We start from the raw sequence: 26,674 nt of genomic DNA, 5'->3' as shown, positions 1-26,674 counted from the left end.
AAGTTAACATTGAAATATTTAATGTATATTTTACATTATATCTTAATCAAATGTGCCCCAATCGCTCTCATATTTGAAAGTGAGGTGCAGGCTGGTACTCACTATTGACTGACAAAATTTGATTCGGATCTAATCTGGATTGTGAAAAGCCTATTGGATGTACATTTTACATTATATCTCAATCAAAAGTGCCTCAATCACTCTCATTTGTGACAATGAGGTGCAAACTGGCACTCTCAATGAACAGAGTAAGTTTGATCTGTATCTGATCTGTATTGCAGATTTAGCACGTATTTGATTTTAACATTGAAAAGCCCTTTTGATATATGTATGTATCTTGTATTATAGTTTATCTTATAAAAAGCCACTTCTAATCAGACTTTGACCTTAAAAATTTTTTACAAGGTAAAAATTTGTGGAATTGGTAACTTGTGCTGAAGGGAGGGTTACACTCTACGAGCATTATTTTATAGTTTAAGACTAAATTTACACTTTCAAGTAGCAGAAAAACTCCAAAAGATGTAAAACCTGAGCAGCACAGTCTGTCTGCACCACAAGGGAGAAACAGCTTTTGATTCCTGGTAATACTACCATCATTTTGCATTTTAATATGTGCACCACAAGAACATGAACACTGAGTGCAATTTGTGTAATTTGTTTTGAGAAAAAATAGATCATTTTTGGTTTATTGAAAGAGATATGTTTTGAGATGTTTTGTTTGAATTTATATTTTAATATATAATTTATGAGATAATGAGACAAAAGAATATTTGCGGTTGTGTCCAGTTTTAATGTGATGTTCTGAATTTTCAGTAATTGATTTTGAAGTTAAAAAAAGAGAAAAAAAACAGATTCAATTGCTTTTTTGAAATCCAATGTATTGTGTTACCAATTACAAATATGACCTTGTAAATTGTGTAAGGGAACTGATTACATTTCAAAGTGATTTGATCCAGCTGAATGAATGAATAAATGAATGGAATAAAAGTTGTAATACTGATTAAAAAAATAAAATAAAACCAGGAGAAGCAGATGGCTAAAATGAAGATGATAAGGGTCTCATTGGGAGTGACCAGGAAGGACAACGTTAAAAGGCACACGCTGTGCAAGAAATGACTATGGTGGACACGTGAACAGGAGGGAGGGGATATATGTGGGGATGGAGATGAAGGTCAAGAGTAGGAAGCTCAGGTGGAGGTTCTCTGTTAGAGAGAATATGGAGACAATAGGGGTGATAGAAGAGGGTACACAGCACAGTAAAAAAGAGTCAAGGTGCTACCTGGACTGGCAACCTCACTTGAAAGGGATTGAAGCCAATAAAATAAGAAGCATGGTGATTAAAGGTCCCTTGGAGTAATGCCTTAGAAGTCAATGCAAGCAACCCCTCTTCAGTAAAACTACATTTTGCATTTAAGTGAAGCAATAAATACCACAAATAAATCTTGCAGAAGTAAAATAACTGGCTAAAGCCTGCACAGAAAAATGCATCTGAAAAGATGTTCAAACATATTATTAATAACCCTCTGCAACATCCTGCACAAAAGCTGTACAGCTGTACTTACCTTTATGCATCATGCTAACTAAAAGGTTGCATATTTACCTATTTAGAGTGTGCACACTTGATCCAGAGCGCTGGAGATGGTGATGGGAGTCCCGATGATAATGATGCGCAGCTCTGGTGCTCCACCATTAGATTCAGGTCCTTGTCTCACTCATACAGATGCTGCTTCTGTGTTGTCTGTGCACTGCCTGATGCCTGTGCACTGACAACACATGCTCATCTCCTCCTCTTCCCTCAGAAAGCCCGCCCCCTTAACCCCCCCACCACCTCCACCCTAGCTGCTTGCGATCTTGACAGGAAATGGTTGCCGTAGTCTCTCCTTTGTAATCACCTCATGCAATAACAGAGATTCAGTCTTGCATCCTCATAAGAGCCTCTGTGTGATGCAGATTATCGTGTCCTTAATTTTTCATGGCTGTTTCCATGACAACAGCATATTATCTGCTCTAGGGGAAGAAAAGCTCAATATCTACTATTGATTGAAACATTAATTTGTACCTCATATATTAGGATTTTAAAGCCAGCTTCAGCAATCACAAAAGACTTTTTTTGCAAATTTGGATAAGGCTCATCCTCACATAGGGTGATGGGACTTTTACACATTCAGAAAGAAACATAAAAATAAGATATGAATCTAGAATTCTTATAAAAGATTAAGAATTTGCATTTTTTATTTTAGTCTATTTTAGAAAAAACAAAAACCAACTGTCAAAGATCTGATGTGGTAGGAAGAAATTACCAATCCAAAGTTGTCATTTTACAAATATTCCACAAAATGAAAGATTCTGCACACTGTGCGACTGCCTAACAAAACAATGAATAACATTACTTTTCAATGGAAAACTTTTGAAAAACCCCCAGAATGTGTATTTACCCTAGACGATATTATCCAACCTATCCAAATTTCCATATATATATATATATATATATATATATATATATATATATATATATATATATATATATATATATATATATATATATATATATATATATATATATATATATATACGAGGGCTGTCAATAAAGCAACGGTCCTTTTTATTTTTTTCAAAAGCTATGTGGATTTCATTCATATGTTTTTACGTCAGACATGCTACGTCCCGACGCGCGGACCCGTCCGCACGTCTTTCATTAAAAAAATCTCCTTTAACAGTGGAATATCCGGATAAAATGCTGAAACCGACTTCTTCTGAAACTTCTCTGTTCTCTCACGACGTCCTGGATCAATAGAGCCTGAAACGTGGAGGTTTTCAGCTTGAACAGGCTGACGACGGCGGCTGAGAGCGCTGAGCGACGTCTCGCACCGTGGTAAGTCCTTAAAGAGACAGAATCACCTCAAAATCTCTCATCAGCCGTTAAAATTTTCACTGAAAACCAGCTTAATTTTTCGAACCGTGTCCACTTCGATGTGTCTCACAGGTTTAGAAAAAATTTTGATCAAACAACGCGCCAGTCTCTCAGCAACTTCTCAGACAAAGGAATTCCGACGAGGGGCTGGACGACTCCTCCCACAAGGAGTGCTCACAGGCGAATGACGTCACCGACAAGCGTGGAAAAACTCACGCATATATATATACGAGGGCTGTCAATAAAGTAACGGTCCTTTTTATTTTTTTCAAAAACTATATGGATTTCATTCATATGTTTTTACGTCCGACATGCTTGAACCCTCGTGCGCATGCGTGAGTTTTTCCACGCCTGTCGGTGACGTCATTCGCCTGTGAGCACTCCTTGTGGGAGGAGTCGTCCAGCGCCTCGTCAGAATTCCTTTGTCTGAGAAGTTGCTGAGAGACTGGCGCTTTGTTTGATCAAAGTTTTTCTAAACCTGTGAGACACATCGAAGTGGACATGGTTCGAAAAATTAAGCTGGTTTTCAGTGAAAATTTTAACAGCTGATGAGAGATTTTAAGGACTTTTCACGGTGCGAGACGTCGCTCAGCGCTCTCAGGCAGCGTCATCAGCCTGTTTCAAGCTTAAAACCTCCACATTTCAGGCTCTATTGATCCAGGACGTCGTGAGAGAACAGAGACGTTTCAGAAGAAGTCGGTTTCAGCATTTTATCCGGATATTCCACTGTTAAAGGAGATTTTTTTAATGAAAGACGTGCGGACGGGTCCGCGCGTCGGGACGCAGCCGACGCGGCGCGGCGGCACAGGAAAAACACCTCCGTGTTGATAACCATTTGTTAAAATCCAGTTGGCTTTTGATGGCTTTCAGTGGAGTGAGTATATGAGAAATTGTTTATCAGCTGGAGATGTTCCAACTTGTCCTTAAGGCTTCCAGCAGAGGTGTTTTTCCTGTGACGGAGCGTCGCGGCGGCTGCGAGCCGACACTGCAATCCGCCCGCACGTCTTTCATTAAAAAAAATCTCCTTTAACAGTGGAATATCCGGATAAAATGCTGAAACCGACTTCTTCTGAAACTTCTCTGTTCTCTCACAACGTCCTGGATCAACAGAGCCTGAAATGTGGAGGTTTTAAGCTTGAAACAGGCTGATGACGCTGCCTGAGAGCACTGCGCGACGTCTCGCACTGTGAAAAGTCCTTAAAGCGACAGAATCACCTCAAAATCTCTCATCAGCTGTTAAAATTTTCACTGAAAACCAGCTTAATTTTTTGAACCATGTCCACTTCGATGTGTCTCACAGGTTTAGAAAAAATTTTGATCAAACAAAGCGCCAGTCTCTCAGCAACTTCTCAGACAAAGGAATTCCGACGAGGGGCTGGACGACTCCTCCCACAAGGAGTGCTCACAGGCGAATGACGTCACCGACAGGCGTGGAAAAACTCACGCATGCGCACGAGGGTTCAAGCATGTCTGACGTAAAAACATATGAATGAAATCCATATAGTTTTTGAAAAAAAATAAAAAGGACCTATACTTTACGGACAGACCTCGTGTATATATATATATATATATATATATATATATATATATATATATATATATATATATATATATATATATATATATATATATATATATATATATATATATATATATATATATATATATGGGCAGCACGGTGACTTAGTGGTTAGCACTGTTGCATCACAGCAAGAAGGTCATGGGTTTGATTCCCACCTGTAGGCTTTCTGTGTGGAGTTTGCATGTCTCCCAGTGTTTGTGTGGGTTTCCTCCGGGTGCGCCGGTTTCCTCCCACATCCAAAGACATGCGGGTTAGGTGAATTGGAATCTTGACATTGTCCACTGATGTGCGTGCATGTGGGTGTGACTGTTTGTCGCCCTGTGACAGATTGGCATCCTGTCCTGGGTGTACCCCGCCTCGCGCTCTATGACTGCTGGGATAGGCTCTAGCCCCCCGCGACCCTTGATTGGACTAAACGGTTGATGTGTGTGTGTGTGTGTGTGTGTATACACACATATAGTGCATCCAGAAAGTATTCACACCACTTTGCTTTTTCAAAATTTTCTTATGTTACAGCCTTTTTTCCAAAATGGAGTGAATTCATTTTTTTTCCCCTCAAAATTCTACTCACAGCACTCCATAATGACAACATGAACATGATTGGGGAGCATCAGTGCACAGCCATTTTCAGATCTCTCCAGAGATGTTCAGTCAGATTCAGGACTGGGCTCTGGCTGGGCCACTCAAGGACATTCACAGAGTTGTCCTGAAGCCACTCCTTTGATATCTTGGCTATGTACTTAGGGTCATTGTCCTGCTGAAAGATGAACAGTCGCCCCAGTCTGAGGATGAGAGAAGTTTTTCATCCAGGATGTATATTGCTGCATTCATCTTTCCCCCATCCTGACTAGTCCCCCAGTTCCCGCTGCTGTAAAAACTTCCCCACAGCATGATGCTGCCACCATGCTTCACTGTAGGGATGGTGCCTGGTTTCCTCCAAATATGACACGGGGCATTCACATCAAAGAGCTCAGTCTTTCAGGCTTAGGCATGGTTGGTAATATGGGCAGATGATCAAAACACACGAGAGGCAAGCAGGTCGAGAATACACAAAGCAGAGCTGGAGAGAAGGCACATGGCACATCAATCTGATGAAGAGCAGAGCAAATTGAAGAGCTTATATACACCCAGGTGATGAGTTGCAAACTGAGAACAGGTGTGCGGGGAAAGCACCGGAATGAGGGTGTGGCCAGAGAGAGGGAAATGCCCCACCACCAAGAATCAGGAGAGAGACAGGGACAGACAAACCCAAGCAGGAAAAACCCAACAAGAGAATAAACATACAAGAAAGCAATAGAACTCTATAAACATAACTCAAGGCATAAAAATAAAACCAGGCAAAAAACTCACATCCTGACAGTAACCCCCCTCCCCCCCAACACACACACACTTAAGGGCCGACTCCAGATGGCCCAGGAGCAGAAGGATTGGCAGAATGAAAATCGCAGATGAGACTGGGTTCCAGGATAAAGCGGGAGGGAATCCACGACCGCTCCTCGGGACCGTACCCCTCCCAATCAAACAAGTACTGAAACTCGCAGACCCGATGACACAAGGCAAGAAGCCATCACACAGAAAAGCACCCCCCCACCCCCACCCCACACAACAGGCAGGAGGTGGGGGAACAGCCAGAGGGCACAAAGAATTAGACTTAAATGGCTTGACATGACTAACATGAAAAGTGGGGTGTATACACATGGACCTGGGTAACCAGAGATGGATATAAACAAGATTGATGCCCTTAGACACGGGGAAGGGACAAATTAACCTGGGAGCAAGTTTGCGCAAAATACCACAGAGTGGCAAGTGATGGGTGGATAACAAAACCTTTTGACCTGCCGAGTACAGTGGTGTGATTATGTTGAAATGAAAGTGAAGAGACATTTTCAAAAGGACAATCATACTTGCTGGTAGGATGTCATAGTGGCAGGTTGCACAAGGCTGTGGAGTTGATATAACACAGGCAACACTGGGCAGCATGAAATTTCCCTCCTACCAGTGGCGGCTGGCCCATAGGGGGCGCTCGGGCGCTGCCCTCCTAGATGTGGAGGGGAAAAGTCATATATATATTTAAAAAGTATTATCAGTGTCAGTTTTACTTAATAGTATGTGCCTACTTGTAATATGAATGATTAAAACAACACTTCCTCCAACTGACTCTCATTCAACAGTGCATTTCCACCGACAGAAGCAGAGAACGTATCATTCCTCATCTTGGGCGGTCATTCAAAGCGCCCTTGAAGTGCAGCGAAATAACCAATTGTATGTAGTTGCTAGGGAAAATTAATAAATATTTGGCAAATCAACATTGCCAAAATGGGGCGCCGTAATTTTAGCCCTTGCTAAAGAGCTAAAGCCCTTGCTCTCTCTCTTGGAAGGTGGTGTGAACATTGTAGTATGTACATAATGTTCTTTTGTCAATTGAAGAATTTTTCCATATTTTGAAAGAGTGTAAATTTGGTGATATTTTCTATTTTGTTAAGGGGGTGTCATTGTGAACCCCAGGATCTGTTTGTCTGAAGATAATAGCAGTGCAGTACAGTTTGGTGTACTATGTGTGTAATTGGTGTCAAATGGTGAAATGTTCTTTGCTCAAAAACTTGAGTGTTGTATTTGATACTGTTCCTTTCCAAAGTAGAAATGCGGCCTAATATATCTGTAAATGGTTAACTTTATATGTAAAACTGCTGATTTTGAGAAGGACATGAAATGATTATTGTGGAATTGTAGTAATTTTCCGACTGTTCACTTGAATGCCTGTACTGGACAAGGCAAGGGAATCTATTGGCACAGCAGCCCCACCAAGACTGTTTTTCACCAGCCGCCACTGCCTCCTACCTACTATTACTAGGAAGATTTCAGGTCTTTATAGGCCTTGAGGACCATTGGTGCTGGTGTTTATATCTTACCTTCAGTAGAGAGAAGCAGATGATCTAATTACTGATAGTTTTCAGGTGGTGCCTCTGATTTCCATGTCTTTTATGCAAATCTCATTCTTCAGGTGTCCAATACTTTTTCCTTGTGTCATTTCACATTATTATACATAACTTCTGGGCATAATTTCTGGGCATCTATAGTTTGATTTCTTTGTATGTGTGGATTACTTGGGTTGTTACCAATATCTCTTCAAAATTTGATATCAACAGCACCTTAAGAAATGTACTGACTGAGGAAAAAAATGGTGACGTGTTCTATACTTATTTTCCCGTTGTAAAAATATTTTGAATGAATTAATTTATTCAGCACACACAGGTCCAGAATAACAACAACAACAAAAATCTTACAACGAAAGAGAAATAAAATAGTCCAACAATGCACCCATGTGCCCGAAAGGGTGTAGGCAGAAGCAAAAGCTTGTAAACGCCTACCCCTCTAACCAAAAATAAAAATTATACATGTGCATATAAAATTATACATCTACCCATTACAACTACTACAAAGTATACATTGAACCATGAATTTGAATTAAAAAAAAAACACAAATATGCAAGCAGCAGTGCACAACAGAATCACAACACAACAGAATCAATAAACCTAATTTATCAATCAATCAATCAACTTTTTTTTTATATAGCGCCAAATCACAACAAACAGTTGCCCCAAGGCGCTCTAAAATGCCATAGCAAGTAATCAAATCATTTTTATAGAACCTTTTAAAACCAACCAAACTACCAAGTGATTTTATATTATGTGGGCAGTTATTCCAAATATTTATGCCTTTAAAATAAATTAAATGACTTTTTACGGTAGTTTGAATCTTTGTTTTCTGAAATAATAATGTCCCTCATAAATTGCAACTGGAGTCCCTCTTTCCAAACAGGTCCTGGACGTGTTGTGGCAGAAGTCTATTTTTCACTTTAACATAATTTGTATTATGATGTAATCTATCAAGTCCCAAAATTTCAAAATATGCAAATGGCCAAATGAAAGGATTAGTTGGCTCACGATAAGGTTTCTTACTAATAATTCTTATAGCTTTCTTTTGAAGTAACAATATGGGATTTGTGTTAGATTTGCAGGTGGTTCCACAAACTTCAATACAGTAGGCCATGTATGGAACAAGTAATGAGTGATATAAAGTAAATAAAGAGTGTTGGGGGAGGAAATATTGTGCTTTATACAAAATGGCAATGATCTTTTTGACAGTTTAGATTTAACATAATCTATATATATAGCTTTCCAACTTAAATTATCATCAATAAAGATCCCAAGAAATTTAGTTTCATTAACGAGTTCAACGAGGAACTTGCATGTAGTTATTAGACAAGTTTGGTCACTTTTGTAAAACACCTTCCTCCAAACAGATTTGGGAACTGTAACATGCTCCGGTTTGCAAGTCAGTCACAGATGTAGAGGAGGTAGCTCAGTGAGATGGGAGTTGGACAACTGATATGTAAACCTGGATCAGTTCCTGGAGAAACTACCTGTCTGTGTTCTGGGATAAGACACTTCCTCTGCATTGACCCTGTCCACCCAGCTGTAAACAGGTACATGCCATTTCTGTTCTAACCTGTGATGGACTGGCATCCCATATAGGGTGAGTCATAGACTCTCATCTGCTTCACACTACTGAGGGTAATGTATAAACACCAGCAGCAATGGGCCTCTGGGCCTGTATAGGCCTAAAGTGTTCCCAGTAATAGGAGATGGAAGTGAAATTTCATGTTTCCCAGTGTGTAGGACAGATCGCGTGGGATGCCTGTATTATATCAACTCCACAGTCTTGTGCAACCTGCCACTATGACATTCCACCAGCAAGCATGGTTGTCCTTTGAAAATGTCTTTTCACTTTCAGTTTGACATAATCATACCAGTGCCAGTACTTGTGTCAAGATGATGCAAATCTGTATTTAATGTGTGCTTGTCACAGCATCTAATTTCAGGAGGATTGCCCAATGAGCAATGCAGAAACATAACTGGTTAATGGTATGCACTGCAAAATCTACTACAGCAGAATAAATGCTTTTTCCATTCTGTGGCCCAGCACTATAGGGGTGTTGCAAGGTTTTATATTCCCTATTTCTCAATAAAATGGTAATATACATGTATTTTTGAGAAATGTACCTTCTGTGAAACACAATGAGGCAGAACACAGCACCAATAACTCACTCAATTAGGTGGTGCAAGACCATTAAGAGCTTTTAATACAAATATTAAGGTTTAGAAATCAATTGGACAGCCAATGCAGAGAGTAGAGGATGGAGCAATGTGCGCACGTCTGGGGGTTTTAGTTAAAAGGCGGGCTGCAGTGTGTTACACCAGCTGCTGATCACAGACTGAGGATCACCAATATGACATGCATTACAGTCGAGTCTAGAGCTGGTGAAAGCATGAACAGCTTTTTCAAGGTCTGAATGGGTAAGAAAAGGTTTGACTTTTGTGAAAAGGTGCAACTGAAAAAAGCTTGATCTGACTACTGTGTCAATTTGTCTCTCGAATTTAAAAACACTGTCAACATTACCCCAAGATTCTTAACAGTAATTTTAAACTCAGAACGCACCATGTAAAAACCATTTTTCCCTATCCCCAAACACAATGCATTCAGTTTTCTCTTCATTTAAGTGCAAGAAGTTCGATGCTAACCATTATTTGATATCAACAATGCAATCTATAAGAGCTTGAATGAATGAATGAATACGTTTTATTCAGCATGCACATAAACAAAATACCAACATAAAAATATCTTACTAACAAAACAAAACAACAACAACAAAAAAAACAAACAAGAAAATACAACAACTCAAATGATTTCCCAATTTGGTGCGGCCGAAGGGACATGAGCTGAAGCGAAAGCTTATAAATGCCCACCCCCTACACCAGTTACTATACACATTTAAATACGCTCAAAACAAGGTAACAATCAGAAAAATAATGTAAGTGAACAAAACAGAACAATCAGTAATATGATGTGCAAATAAACAACAACAAAAAAAGAACCACAAAACAGCCTAATATAGCATACTATAGTAAGAAATTACATTCTTTGTATAAAGTGTTTTAGCACCAACCAATGTACCAGATGATTTAATACTGAGTAATTTTTCCAGATTCTAGCACCTTTTACAGAAATACGACTTTTAACAGTACTAGTAGTAGTAGTAGTAGTAGTTTGTTGTGGATTTATATCAAACTGCATGTCATTTATATCAAACTGCATGTCATTATTTGTTAAAGAAGAACCCATTACACCTGAAACTGACCGCCTTCAGCTGATGTTCCTGATGTGGAAACACACTTCCTTTCACAACACCACAATGGGCCTCATGTATCAACGTTGCGTACGGCGATATTTGAGCGTATATGGGGTGTTCGCCAAAACGGCTGCGCTACTTGGCATTTATCAATGTGGTCGTTGGCGTACGCTGCGCTGAAAATATACACCAGATCGAGAGGTGGCGTAAATTATACACCAAAATGAACCAGCGCTGGAATCCACATAAAAATGAAGATGATCAACATGATAAACAGTGCCATTATACAAATCAATGCATATGTTACATAAATAACACTTTCCTGATTATACTACATAATAATCAATACAAATCCCACTTTTGCAGAATTGTTATGGAGCACGATCCATGGTCACAGCGCTGACAGGAAGGAAAGCACTGCTCACCTTTTTCTCCAGACTTCGAGCCTGGAGCCAGAGCAGCGCTGAGCTTAACTTCATGTGATGTGATCGTTTTAGACTATGAAATTGATAATAACAACTGTAGTTTCGTCATTCCCTTAATTCGCCCGTGCTGCAACCAGGTTTTGTTGTCTCCATTCGGTTGTCACAATAAAATAAATACAGAAATACATTTAAAAAATAAAGAAATCTGACAGATTAGGCGTGTCTTATTAATTGAGCGAGCAAATATCCACATGTCAAGAATTATTGACAGTGGTCCCTCGCTATAACGCCGTTCACCTGTCGTGGCCTCGGAGTCTCGCGGAGTATTTAGTCCAATTTTGCATGCCTTTTTTTACAGTGTTCTGTGTTCTGCGTATCTGTTTATAAGAATCTTGTTGCCCAGAAGAGAAAAGAGCAACTACTCGTAACTGTGTTTGTCACACGGAAACAAACACCTGCTGCAGCCAGGTGTGAGTGGGAAAAGGTACGGCGTCAGGACGCAGAGGCACGACCTGTGAAATACTGGTGAGTCACTATTAATAATTTCTTATGTGTCCAACCTCGTTCGTTGGTCGTTAAAATTAATTCGTTAGTTCTAAATGCCATCATAATTATTTACAGGAAAATGTTCTATTTTTATTTCTGAAACAAATGTTTGGGCCTGAAAACAGTTTGGTATTATTTTCCTACTAAGGTTTGAACTTTGAGAGTGTTTACACACGAGAGAAAAGTGAGAAAATGTTCATGCCCGATTGAGAAAGTGTATAAACTGTGTAGTGAGGGGTTTTACAGCTTTGAAACGTCTATAATAATTGTAAAAAATAACGCTGACTACGTCGCGGTTTCGCGTATTATGGGCTATTTTTTAGAACATAACTCCAGCGATTAATGAGGGGCCACTGTAACACTTTATTGATTATATACTACAAAACAACAGCCACTTTTGACGCTCTATTGGCACGCGTCGTGATTGGTGGAGTTCTTTTTCATTGCCGTCTTTCCGGCTTCAGTGTCGTAAAATGAGGGTGTGTCTGAAACGGAGTCTGAATATTTATGGGCGTGTTTATTATAATTACGATCGTTTCCACCCGCCGCATTTATCAAGATCACGTCAGGCGTACGCCAGAAATGGGCAGGTGTGCACTGCTTGATATATGTCACGGCGACTTTGGTGTATTTCAAGTTTACGCCATAAATTTACGCCACAAGTGCGCAACATTGATACATGAGGCCCAATGAGAGGTGTATGTGTTATAACAGCAGACAGGGCGGTCTGAGGAGGAGTGGCAAAGGAAATCCAGAAGTGGAGAATGTTGTTTAAATGTTGATGTTACAACAGCAGAGCCAGGAAGATCTTAACTGTAAGTTTACCATTTACGGGTGATTCTTAGACTACGGGCACTTATGTCCTTTGATCATATTGTATGAAAAACAGAAAAAAGGGGAAATTTCACACTTTTATAGTTATCTTTACAATGAAAGTGTGTTAAGAAATTTGTTCTAGTAGTCTATGATGACTTTTTCACCTTTTTTCAGCATCATTATATGCAAATATTGCCGTTTTGTGCTTGTCCCACACCCAGACTTTTGATCTTCAATGATAAAAATGAATGGTAAAGAAACGTTTTTTCTAATGTTTTAAAATATCTCTGAATAAAATATCAGTAAAATAATCAAAACATAATTGGGGTATTCAATGTCATACAACTGTTGTGATTTTTTTAAACAAAATGTAGTTGTCCCACACTATTGCCGAAATTTCCACCACAACACTGTAATGCCCCTTTAAACAGTTTGTAAGAAAGATTGTTCGGGTAGTTTCTATGGAGATAAACAGTGACATCAGAGCACATGTATATAGCACCAAATCACAACAAACAGTTACCCCAAGGCGCTTTATATTGTAAGGCAATGATGTGGTGGAAATTACATTTACAAGGCCAATAGTGCCCGTAGTTAAAGAATCACCCTTACACATTTTCCATTCCAAGTTAAAGGGTGCATCTCACTAAAGTCAACACTATCTTTTAAAAAATTATATAGACATCATTTTTTCCAACTATTTAACTTTTACGGGCACTGATAAAGCTGATAAAAATAAAATAAGCCAAAGCCTGAAAGGTGTATGACCTATATTAAGAGCCATTTTGACACAGAATCATTACATAACATCGGGTACTGACTTATGAACTGACTGAACGTCACTCCGCCTGTGTCCAGCTACAGTCCACTTTGTGACTTACTGAAGCCCCATACACACACAGTCAGTTTGGGTTGCATTTTTCCGACAAATGTAATACAGGTTTAATTTGGCTTTCAAGTCAAATTCTGGTATTTTACAATCAACATATGGCCATCTCCACCTCTTTGTAACCCACAATGTATTCAGAAGAAAACAACAACCATAAAAAAAATTGCATAAGTCTCAGTAAGACGGAATAATACCATGTCTGTGAGAAAAGTATTGGACCTTTTTATTTTTTTCAAAAATCATATGGATTTGAATCACGTGTGATTGCATCAGCCAAGCTTGAACCTTCATGCGCATGCGTGAATTTTTTCACGCCTGTCAGTTGTGTCATTCGCCTGTGAGCAGGCTTTGTCTGAGCAGTGGTCCACCCCTCTCATCGGATTTTTATTGCGAATAAATGTCTGAACGATTTGGAGCTTTGCTGCATCAATTTTTTTCCAGAAACTGTGAGAGACCTCCAGGTGGACACCGTTCGGAAAATTAATATGGCTTTCAGGGATGATTTTATGGGGATTATACAGATTAAGGAGTGTTAGTGCCGCTTTAAGGACGGCCCACAACTGCTGAGAGCGTGGCGCGCTCCCAGCGCCGATCGACATGCTCAGACCCCGCTGAAACAACCAGATCATTTCCAACATGAAGGCTTTGTTGATCTGGGACCTCGTCTGACTTTCACAAAAAGGCAGGAGACGTGGACATCAGCACTTTTTCGGCACATTCCACTGTTACAGGAGTTTTTTTCATGGAAAGAAAAGCGGAGGGATGCGCCACAGAGCCGTTCATTACGCGGGACAAACCTTCTGCTTCATGTCAAAAGTCTGGCTGCGGCATTTTGAACCAATTGGAGACCCATAATGCTGGACTGTGGTAAACCAGAAAATAGAACATTGCAGTAGTCCATTCTAAAAGAGACAAATGCATGAATCAGGGTCTCCGCATCAGCCATAGACAGGATGGGACAAATCTTAGCTATATTTCACAGGTGGAAAAAAGCAGTCCTCATAATATCCCAAATGTGGAGGTCAAAGGACAATGTAGGATCAAAAATTACCCCAAGGTTCCTCACTTTGTCAGTGTGATGTTTGACACATGAGCCTAGGCTAAGTGTTAGCTGGTCACATTGATGCTCATGTCTCACTGGACCAAGAACCATCATTTCAGTCTTATCAGAGTTTAAAAGTAAAAAGTTGCTAGACGTCCAGCTTCTCACTGATGCAAGTCAATCTTCTAAGGATTTTATGTGGATGAGATTGAGATTACTAGCAGTTATTGGCATGTATTACTGAGTATCATCAGCATAGCAGTGAAAGGTAATCCCAAAATGCTGCAATATGTACCCCAGGGGTGCTATATAAAGGGAGAAAAGCAGGGGGCCTAAGACGGACCCCTGTGGAACCCCAAATTTCATGTCACTAAGGTTAGAGGTAATGTTATTGTACAAAACACAGTGAGAACGACTGGTCAACCACGCAAGGGCATTCCCAGTAATCCCAAAATGATTCTCCAGCCTATCGAATAGAATATGATGATCCACGGGATCAAACGCAGCACTGAGATCCAGTGGTGGGCACACTTCCGATAAGCCGATAACCGCTAATTATCGAAGATAAAATTTTCATTATCGTTTTATCTTTTCAGATAACTTTGAAAACCATTATCGGACTAATTATCTTCCGATAAATTTTAGACCGTTAATACAGTAAACAAAGCTGAACAGCTATAAGCTCTTACAAAATTTAAAATCAGTCAAACACCTACGTGTTAAATGTTTTATAGCAGATGTGTAGTTCTACCCTCTGCAAAAAGAGGAGAGCTGCTTCAAGAAGAAACTACTCTATCCTCTGCAGGTAAAGGAGAACTGGTCACCAAAAACAAAAAAAAACTAATTTATTTTAACCACATACTGATACAACGGCAATATCACCCAAGTCATCCAGAGGCATACATTTTTAACTTATGGTTCAAATTTTAACCAAACTAATTTAAATTAATGTTACGTCTGAAGTTTTATAAAGTGAAAATATCAGATATACGAGGTCTATTAGAAAAGTATCCGACCTTATTATTTTTTTCAAAAACCATATGGATTTGAATCACGTGTGATTACATCAGACATGCTTGAACCCTCGTGGGCATGCGAGAGTTTTTTCACGCCTGTTGGTTACGTCATTCGCCTGTGGGCAGTCTTTGAGTGAGGAGTCGCCCACCCTCTCGTCGATTTTTTTCATTGTTTAGGAATGGCTCAGACTGCTGCTTTGTTTGATCAAAATTTTTTCAAAACTGTAAGGCACAACTGAGTGGACACCATTCGATAAATTCAGCTGGTTTTCGGTAAACATTTTAACGGCTGATGAGAGATTTTGGTCTGTAACTGTTGCTTTAAGGACGGCCCACGGCACCTGACGGCGATCTGCGCTTCGAGGCGGCAGCGTCTCGCCGTTTCAAGTTGAAAACTTCCACATTTCAGGCTCTGTTGACCCAGTAAGTCGTCAGAGAACAGAGAACTTTCAGAAGAAGTCGGCATGAGGAGTTTATTCGGACATTCCATTGTTAACGGACATTTTGTAATGAAAGAACGTGCAGGCAGAGTCGCATGTCGGGCTGGACCCAACCGCAGGGGATCGCGACAGGAAAAACACCTCCGTTGGAAACCTTAACGGGCAAGTTGGAACATGCCCAAGCTGTTAAACAATTTCTCAGTTACTCACTTGTTGAAAGCCATCAAAAGCCGCCTGAATTTTACAAATGGTTTTCAACACAGAGGTGTTTTTCCTGTCGCGGCGCACAGTTCGCCAAGTCGTTTCCGTGACGACTCGGCGAATTTGCGCGCACGTCTTTCATTAAAAAATGTCCTTAAATAGTGGAATGTCTGCATAAAGTCTTCATGCCGGCCTCTTCTGAATCTTCTCTGTTCTCTCACGATGTCCTGGGTGAATTAAGCCTAAAATTAGGATGTTTTCAGGTTGAAACAGGCCGACAACGGCGCCTGGAAGCGCTGCACGACGTCCCGCTGCGTGGGAAGTCCTTACAGTGACAGAAACACCCCATAATCTCTCATCAGCCGTTAAACTTTTCACCGAAAACCAGCTTAGTTTCTCGAATAGTATCCACTCGGATATTCCTCACAGATCCAGAAAAAATTTTGATAAAGCAACGCGCGCCATCTGGAGCAGCGTGTGAAACAAAGGAATTCAGCTGAGAGGGCGGGACCACATCTCACTCAAGGCCTGCCTACAGGGAAATGACGTCACCGACACGCGTGAAAAAACTCACGCATGCGCACGAGGGTTCAAGCATGATTGGTGGAATCGCACATCATTCAAATCCATATCGTTAAAAAAATAAATAAAAGGGTCGGTTTATTGTCTAATAGACCTTGTATGTTTTAGTTTAAAGTAATGCACTAATTTTTAAGGTTTTACTGTGGGCATGTTGTGTCCAGGTGAATTATGGGTAGGATAGGGTAATCTCAGTATGTTCACGACATGAAAAATGCATTTGAGACATTCTGGTCAGGCTCCACATATAAGAGCATTAAACTCTAGTGCCTAAAATGCTTGTGAATATATTCTCTGGGTTTATAGACGTTATTGTGTTTGCGTTTATTAAATTCCACGCATCTTAAACATAGCAGAGTAGCAGCAGACACAGATTATCTGGAATTTTGTTTTGGCAAGTCTCTCCTGGCCAGTAGTGTTCATGGCAGTATTCAAACTGAAGCTGGGCTGATATTTTCAATCACACTGTACTTGGTTCCAGCTCAAAGTGTACCACAGAACCGCACGGTGTAAAAGTTCAGAGTGCACGATTTATGTTCTCACACACATTGTACGTTCAAAAACCACACGTCAGACTCGTGTTTCCAGAAGCAAAACGTAAACAAGCTTTTTTTGTTTCAAACTTAATTTACAAAAACTCTCGATGGGAGACATCAAAGTTTACAAAAACTCTTGATGGGAGACATCAAAGTTTAAAAAACAAAACAAAAAAAAAAACATTACAAGACAGGTCTGTGGTGTTTGTACAGGCACAGTGCGAGAGGTGGTCGTGAGATGTTAAACGCAGACATATTATATATATTAGTCTGGAACAAAGAGGACAAACAGTGTTGTAAAGAACAATAAACAAGATGTTAAAGAGCAAACTTCACTTTCCCCCAGAATAACATGATCAGGAAGCGAGTGTAGCTCACAGCAGCTCCCATTGAAAATAACGGAGAGACAATCTGTGATTCTCGCATGTTTACATAAAACAAACGCAATAACAACGTCTAAAAACGCAGAGAATATATTCACGAGAATTTTAGGCACAATATAAAAATGGTTTTATGTTGCGTTGTTAATGGTGTTGTTCGTGTGCTGCGGTTAAATTGCAGCCCGATCAGAGCATCTCATTGCAGTTCTCAATGTTACTGAGACCTCGCAGCACGGCGAACTCTCCGACGTTTTGCGGGATTTGAAACCTGAAAAGGGTGGATTTATTTTGACACCAGTTATATCAGATGGTTATCTAATTACAACTTGGCTTTTTTTGTTTGTTTGTTTTTTTTGAAAATGCCTGTTTTTACAAATAAAAAAAATGGAATATTTTACAAAAGCACATTTATCTGTAAACACCAACACATGACACACGTCACATTAACGTGTTGTTTACATAATCAACCAACCAACCAACCCAGAAGCCTTGGCGATCTGTGTGTTTTTTACAAAACTTCAGAATTAGTGCATTATTCAACATTAAAAGATATATGTTATATTTTACCTTTGTACAAATGACAGAATTGACATTAATGGAGTTATTCTGTCAGTATTAATTTTATTTATACACCAAACCATAACCCAGCATTGCTTTATTTTCCAAGACCTCCGCCTGATGGCAGTGTTGTGATTGAGTAGAGTTGAGCTTTGTGGCTCCTCTCAGTTGCGTCTGTGTTGGAAACCATGTAGTAAACAGACGCTTCCAGCAGGGGGCAGGATGCTCAAAGATAGAAGTGCTGACTCATTGTTTGGGTCTGTTGTTGCTTTTGATGCTTCCAAAAGCGATTGTGGTGTTAAAACTCAAAATCAGCTTGTTAGTAGTTGTAAGTGTGCCGGAGACAATACTGGAATTTATCGGTTATCTGTAATTTCTGATACATTTTTGGGTGGTTTATCGTTTTATCTTCATCAAAGTAGAGAAGCTTGAATCTTCGACTGGACTGGGTTGCTTGACGCGAGGAGGTTTTGCTTCAAATCGCAGAAGCTTCCTCAGCTAAAATTCTTGCTCTGGTAGTCTGACTTCTGTCTTGACTCTTGTAGACTCTTGCACTCTTTTCTCTTGTAGAGAAGATTTCCTAAAAGCAGACTGCGGTGGCTCAAAAAGATTATTCTCAGTAAGGGGGTCCATGAGCTGCCGTGAAACCAGCTTTTCCAGAATTTTAGAGCAAAATGATAGATTTGTTATCAGCCTATAGTTTTTCAATACACTAGGGTCAAGATTAGATTTCTTAAGTAATGGTTTAATCACTGCAGATTTTAAACATTTTGGAACAGATCCAGAAGTTCATGAGAGATTAATAATATCCAGCACAGTCGGCCCAAGCGTGGGTCACAGGTCCTTAAACAGTTTTGTTGGTATAGGATCAAATAAGCAGGTTGTACTTTTTGTAAACGTTACTAATTTCATCAGCACACCTTGTGAGATACTAGCAAATTATCCAAATCTTGGTAATACCTCAGTAATGGCGCCCACCTCAATAGCAGGGTGTAGTGGCTGGGTTCGGGCATACTGGGATATGTTTAACCTAATGTCTTCTATCTTCTTCTCGAAGTAATCCAAGAAATCTTGTACTGTAAAAGGACAGTAACTTACAGGTGGTTGTCCATGAATACTTGTTGCCACTGTGTCGAACAAGAACTTTGAGTTGTGCTTGTTTTTGTTGATCAAATCAGAGTAATAGGTCCGCTTTGTAGCCAGCAGTGCATGCTTATAATCGAAGATAGCATCGCTCCACGCAAGGTGGAATACTTTTAATTTTGAACTACGCCATTTCCATTCTCGACCTCTACCGTTATGCTTGAGGCCACGCAAGTAATCATTGAACCAAGGTGACTGTGTTTTGGGGGTGTGTGGTTTTAATAAAGGTGGCGCAATCATGTCAAGTGTAGTTTTGAGCGCTGAGTTTAAACTATGCACAAGACTGTCTACTGATTGGGCATTTTCCAAACATGAAGCTAATATATCAGGCAGTCTTCCTGTTTTCAATTTTATTCACAAATGCACTGGCCCATATCTACATTTGCGCATAAAATTCCTCAGATTCATGACAGATCTCTCCTGAAAACACTGTTGTTAAATATATTGGAATGATTTAGGATATTAGTATAATTTAATACCCAAGGTAGTTAGTCCATGGGCCAAGCAGGTTTTTAATACCACTTAAGGGTTCAAAAAACACTTGGAATCCAGCCTCAGTGTACCATGGCCTACTCAAAAATGAATATTAGCCATCCCATGGTGGTAGTTAGATAGCCAGGTAGGGGTCAACAAAGAATTACACAGAGGTCAACATTTTAAAATGCTCCAATCATATTGAGAGCATATTAACCACATTATTTGTCTGATAATAATGATTCCAAAAATGTATAGTCTGGGCTAAATATGACTGAATGCTGTGGAGTTATGGGGTAAAAACAGTAAAAATCATGACAAAGGTCGGTTTCAGTTTGTACAAGGGTCGAAAGTTAAAGTTGCTCCAGTTTTGGTACCAAGTGATGTAAATTATTGGTTGAATTAATAGGGTTTTAAAAAGAAAACGTTTTCACCATTTGTTATGCTTAATTATCACTTTCCAGGCAGGGGTGGTGGCCAAGTGGTTAATGCGCTTGGTTTCAGTTCAATCAATCAATCAATCAATCAATTTTTTTTTATATATATATAGCGCCAAATCACAACAAACAGTTGCCCCAAGGCACTTTATATTGTAAGGCAAGGCCATACAATAATTATGTAAAACCCCAACGGTCAAAACGACCCCCTGTGAGCAAGCACTTGGCTACAGTGGGAAGGAAAAACTCCCTTTTAACAGGAAGAAACCTCCAGCAGAACCAGGCTCAGGGAGGGGCAGTCTTCTGCTGGGACTGGTTGGGGCTGAGGGAGAGAACCAGGAAAAAGACATGCTGTGGAGGGGAGCAGAGATCGATCACTAATGATTAAATGCAGAGTGGTACATACAGAGCAAAAAGAGAAAGAAACAGTGCATCATGGGAACCCCCCAGCAGTCTACGTCTATAGCAGCATAACTAAGGGATGGTTCAGGGTCACCTGATCCAGCCCTAACTATAAGCTTTAGCAAAAAGGAAAGTTTTAAGCCTAATCTTAAAAGTAGAGAGGGTGTCTGTCTCCCTGATCTGAATTAGGAGCTGGTTCCACAGGAGAGGAGCCTGAAAGCTGAAGGCTCTGCCTCCCATTCTACTCTTACAAACCCTAGGAACTACAAGTAAGCCTGCAGTCTGAGAGCGAAGCGCTCTATTGGGGTGATATGGTACTACGAGGTCCCTAAGATAAGATGGGACCTGATTATTCAAAACCTTATAAGTAAGAAGAAGAATTTTAAATTCTATTCTAGAATTAACAGGAAGCCAATGAAGAGAGGCCAATATGGGTGAGATATGCTCTCTCCTTCTTCAGAAGGTTTTGGGTTCAAATCCCACCCCGCCACATTTCTCCATGTAATGTGGAGTTGCGGCGTAAAACCTGTGCCAGTTCAACATGCAGATCCACCTTGGATTTGCTGTGGCGACCCCAAGTGCGAACAAGGGAGCAGATGAAGGGACTTACTCCAGTTATCACTTTCCAGGGTTACATATGTTATAGAATCCAATGCACGCTGACTTTATTTGACCATTAGATTAGATTAGATAGAAATTGACTGATTCCTTGGGAAGACTTCCTCAGGGAAATTGAGGTTCCAGCAGCATTGTATAGCAGCAATATCAAAAGTGAGATAAAAAAGAAATACAGTTTGCAGTATAAAGACACAATATACAGTAAATACCAGGCATATGATCAGTACTGGTTTACTGCCTACTACTGTTCCTCTCCTTCCTGACCTGTGTGTTGGCCTTTGGAGACCAAGTATTCAACATGCAGCAAGCAGTAAAAACTATTCCATTTATCAATTCTTTTGTTTCAACCAATTACTTGCTACATTTTTTAGTGAAATTGAAGCACCTTTAACTTTTGACCCCTATACAAATTGAAACTGACGTTTGACCATTATGATCAGTCAAACAATGTTGTATATTTTTCAACATGATTGGAGCATTTTTAAATTTTGACTTTTGCATAATTCTTCATTGGCCCCTACCTGGCTATAGCTACCACCCTGGGATGGCTATCATACATTTTTGGGTAGGCCAAGGTACACTGACACTGTATTGTAAGTGTAATTTAGTCCCCTTAAGTAGTACCGATTAGGTCAAAATTGATGACTGGCTCATGGGTTAAGTATTTTAAATAATAAGTAATAAGAAACAGCATAAAGACATGAAAAAATTGGAAATGTTTGAGCAAAAGGTTTAATAAAATGAGTAAAAGTTTGATGAAATTTGATCATTTGATAAATAACTTTATTGATAAGATAATTTGATTAAAAAGAAAAAAGAAAATTATATAAAATATTTAAAATCATAAAAAGTAAAGGCAGTTAAAATTAGTAAAAATCAAACTCTAAAATATTCTTGAATTTGTTCAAAACATTATATTGACTAATACTGATCATCTGTAAAAACATTCAAACACCAAAAGGATTAAAATCAAACTATGTACAAAGTTAAAATGTTTCAAAATCAGACTAATAAAAAACTAAATGTGTTTAAAACGTTGATTTGGAATTATGTAAACTTGTCTTAAAACTGTAATACTGTCTTTAATTGTAATTTATTTCATTTGTAAAACTGTTGTTTAATCCTGAAATCACATAAATATTTTTATAAGCTCTGTTTAAAAATCACAAAAGATTTGGAAGATTTAGTACATTTAGAGTTTTAAATTTTAACAGGTCTTTGTATCTCCCCCTCTAACTGCCACCTTATCGTGGTGGGGGAGTTTGCGTACCCAGATGATCCTAGGAGCTATGTTGTCGAGGGCTTTGTGCCCCTTGTAGGGTCTCCCAAGGCAAACAGGTCCTAGGTGACGGGTCAGACTAAGGGCAGTTCAGAACCTCCATGACCAGTAAAAAATCAAGGACCGAGAAGTCGCCTGGTATGGCGGAGCCGGGGCCCCACCCTGGAGCCAGGCTTGGGGTTGGGGCTCGTGCGCGAGCGCCTAGTGGTCGGGCCTTAGCCCATGGGGCCCGGCCAGGCTCAGCCCGAAAGAGTGACGTGGGCCCGCCCTCCTGTGGGTTCACCACCTGCAGAGGGGGCCATGAGGTTCGGGTGCAGAGAGGATTGGGTGGCGGTTGAGGGCGGGTGGCCCGGCGGCCCGGTCCATGCTCACAGCCTCTGGCTGTTGTGACATGGAATGTCACCTCGCTGGTGGGGAAGGAGCCTGAGCTTGTGTGGGAGGTTGAGAGATACTGACAAGAGATAGTCAGGCTCACCTCCATGCACAGCTTGGGCTCTGGTACCCAACTCCTGGAGAGGGGCTGGATGCTTCATTTTTCTGGCGTTGCCCACGGGAAGAGGTGGAGAGCTGGGGGCGCATTGCTTATTGCTCCCCAGCTCAGTCACCATGTGTTGGAGTTCACTCCAGTGAAGGAGAGGGTCGCGTCCCTACGCCTTCGGGTCGGGGACAGGTCTCTCACCGTTGTCTCGGTCTACGGGCCGAGTGGTAGTGCAGAGTACCTGACCTTCTTGGAGTCCCTGGGAGGGGTACTAGATAGCACTCCGACTGGGGACTCCATTGTTCTCCTGGCGGATTTCAACGCCCACGTGGGCGGTGACAGTGAGACCTGGAGGGGGGTGATCAGGAAGCACAGCCTCCCCGATCTGAACCCGCGTGGTGTTCAGTTTTTGGACTTCTGTGCTAGTCACACTTTGTCCATCACAAACACCATGTTCGAGCACAAGGGTGTCCATAATTGCACGTGGCACCAGGACACCCTGAGCCGGAGGTTGATGATCGACTTTGTAGTCGTATGATCTGACCTTTGGCCACGTGTCTCGGACACTCGAGTGAAGAGAGGGGCAGAGCTGTCGACGGATCACCACCTGGTGGTGAGTTGGATCCGCTGGGAGGGGAGGAAGCCGGTCAGACCTGGCAGGCCGAAACGTGTTGTGAGGGTCTGCTGGGAACAACTGGCGGAACCCTCTGTCAGCGAGGTCTTCAACTCCCACCTCCGGGAGAGCTTCTCCCAGATCCCGGGGGAGGTTGGAGACATGGAGTCCGAGTGGACCTTGTTCTCCACCTCCATTGTTGATGCGGCCGCTCGTAGCTGTGGTCACAAGGTCTTTGGTGCCTGTCGCGGCAGCAATCCCCAAACCTGGTGGTGGACACCGGAAGTAAGGGATGCCGTCAAGCTGAAGAAGGAGTCCTACTTATCTTTGTTGGTAGGTGGGACCCCGGAGGCAGCTGATGGGTACCGGCAGGCCAAGCGTGCCGCAGCCCGTGTGGTCGCAGAGGCAAAAACTCGGGTCTGGGAGGAGTTCGGTGAGGCCATGGAGGAGGACTATCGGTTGGCCTCGAAGAGATTCTGGCAAACCGTCCGACACCTCAGGAGGTGGGAGCAGCTCTCCACCAGCACTGTTTACGGTGTGGGTGGGGAGCTGTTGACCCTGACTGGGGATGTTGTCGGGCGGTGGAAGGAAAACTTCGAGGATCTCCTCAATCCCATCATCACGTCTTCCGAAGAGGAAGCAGAGACTGGGGACTCAGAGGCAGATTCATCCATTACTCAGGCCGAAGTCACCGAGGTGGTTAGAAAGCTCCTCGGTGGCAAGGCTCCTGGGGTGGATGAAATCCGTCCTGAGTACCTTAAGTCTCTGGATGTTGTGGGACTGTCTTGGCTGACACGCCTCTGCAACATCGCGTGGCGATCGGGGACAGTGCCTCTGGATTGGCAGACCGGGATGGTGGTCCCTCTGTTTAAGAAGGGAGACCGGAGGGTGTGTTCCAACTATAGGGGATCACACTCCTCAGCCTCCCCGGGAAGGTCTATTCCAGAGTACTGGCAAGGAGAATTCGACCGATGGTCGAACCTCGGATTCAGGAGGAGCAGTGTGGTTTTCGTCCTGGTCGCGGCACACTGGACCAGCTCTACACACTCCATCGGGTGCTCAAGGGTTCATGGGAGTTCGCCCAACCAGTCCACATGTGTTTTGTGGATCTGGAGAAGGCGTTCGACCGTGTCCCTCGGGGCGCCCTGTGGGGGGTGCTCCGGGAGTACGGGGTCCGGGGTCCTTTGCTAAGGGCTATCCGGTCCCTGTATGACCGCAGCAGGAGCTTGGTTCGCATTGCCGGTAGTAAGTCAAACCTGTTTCCAGTGCACGTTGGCCTCCGCCAGGGCAGCCCTTTGTCATCGGTTCTGTTCATTATTTTTATGGACAGAATTTCTAGGCGCAGCCAGGGTGTAGAGGGGGTCTGGTTTGGGAACCACAGAATCTCGTCTCTGCTGTTTGCAGATGATGTGCTTCTGTTGGCTTCGTCAAATCAGGACCTTCAGCGTGCACTGGGGCGGTTTGCAGCCGAGTGTGAAGCGTCCGGGATGAAAATCAGCACCTCCAAATCTGAGGCCATGGTTCTCGACCGGAAAAAGGTGCTTTGCCCTCTTCAGGTCAGTGGAGTGTCCTTGCCTCAAGTGGAGGAGTTTAAGTATCTCGGGGTCTTGTTCACGAGTGAGGGATGGATGGAGCGTGAGATCGATAGACGGAGCGGTGCAGCATCTGCAGTGATGCGGTCGCTGTATCGGACCGTCGTGGTGAAGAGAGAGCTGAGGAGGGGGGCAAAGCTCTCGATTTACCGATCGATCTACGTTCTGATCCTCAGCTATGGTCATGAGATTTGGCTCATGACCGAAAGAACGAGATTGCGAGTACAAGCGGCCAAGATGAGTTTCCTCCGCAGGGTGGCTGGGTGCTCCCTTAGAGATAGGGTGAGGAGCTCGGTCACTCGGGAGGAGCTCGGAGTCGAGCCGCTGCTCCTCCATGTCTAAAGGAGTCAGTTGAGGTGGCTTGGGCATCTTTTCCAGATGCCTCCTGCGCGCCTCGCTGGAGAGGTGTTCCGGGCATGTCCCATTGGGAGGTGGCCCCGGGGAAGACCCAGGACATGCTGGAGGGACTACATCTCTCGGCTGGCTTGGGAACGCCTTGGGGTTCCCCCGGAGGAGCTGGGGGAGGTGTGTGTGGATCGGGAGGTCTGGGCGGCTTTGCTTGAGCTGCTGCCCCCGCGACCCAACTCCGGAAGAAAATGGATGGATGGATAGATGGATGGAAGGTCTCTGGATTTGCAATCTTAAGTTTTTATATTCACAGAACGCTTCATCAGTAAAGCCCCAAGAGAGCTGATTTTAGAAGGTGTCTGAAGAAGTCCATTTGGGGGCTTTTTCTGCACAGTATTTGGAGGATTTGCTGGCAGACTTGGAAGGGTCTTCTTGGCTTCACTGTCCCGTCATTGTTCTGGTGTTTTGACCTGGGATTTACCCGTGAACTGTGAACTGTGTGTATATATATATAGGGTTAATGCATTCACAAAAAGAGCTTTGTACTATACAGCATGCAAAACAAATTCATTATTCATTACTTGTTTATCATTAGACCTCTTTCTTATGGTATCGTCTTGCCTTTCATATATACATTTATTTTCATCAAAATGTTTAAACAAACATTCAAACATTAATTCACACATTAACTGTCAACTGTTAATCATATATTTCACTTCTCCTTTTCCCATGGGAAATTCCTGTCGTTTGGGACATCATGGATCACTTTGACTTTCTTTGCACAAATACAAGAAGCATCTTTTTCCTTAGATGTGACTTTGACAACTGTCTTTATATCCAAATTCATCTTACACAAAAATATAGCAGTTACACATCAATTAATCATGTAACTTTCAATCATTTAACCACTTGATCTTTATTCAACATATAAATAATATATAAATCATTCTATATTCAACTTTTAACTTTGTCATGTTGTGGTGTTTCCATGGTTTTAGGTGCTTTTTTGGCGTATTTTTCAGCATAAGTCACAATTGCAAGACATCTGCAGGGTTACATTCAGGTTTATCTTCTTTCTTTCTTTTTCCCAGTTTGCTGGGATTCTTGGAAACAACTTCCTGCTTTTCAGCTGGTTGTTGACATGCTTCTGTCTCCCTCTGGTGATGGCTGCTTTTCAC

The 26,674-nt window shown here is 41.7% G+C and overlaps 1 protein-coding gene across 2 annotated transcripts in view; it reads right to left on the bottom strand.

Moving 5' to 3' along the window:
- The window catches only part of chrna5 (cholinergic receptor, nicotinic, alpha 5), a 36,270-nt gene extending 34,303 nt beyond the window's left edge, over positions 1 to 1,967 (bottom strand). The window contains exons 1-2 of one of the 2 annotated variants that reach the window (XM_034186622.1): positions 1,829 to 1,967; positions 1,601 to 1,756 (exon numbers count right to left, since the gene is read on the bottom strand). The gene's annotated coding sequence lies outside the window, so the exon portion shown is untranslated. The other variant, XM_034186614.1, reaches the window with a different exon arrangement.
- Positions 1,968 to 26,674: the final 24,707 nt, after the last annotated feature.

The sequence above is a fragment of the Thalassophryne amazonica genome, chromosome 2 (genome assembly GCF_902500255.1).
Source record: "Thalassophryne amazonica chromosome 2, fThaAma1.1, whole genome shotgun sequence".
Lineage (NCBI taxonomy): Eukaryota > Metazoa > Chordata > Actinopteri > Batrachoidiformes > Batrachoididae > Thalassophryne > Thalassophryne amazonica.
The sequence above is the reverse complement of the archived record's forward strand: the minus strand, read 5'-3'. Positions and strand labels throughout refer to the sequence as shown.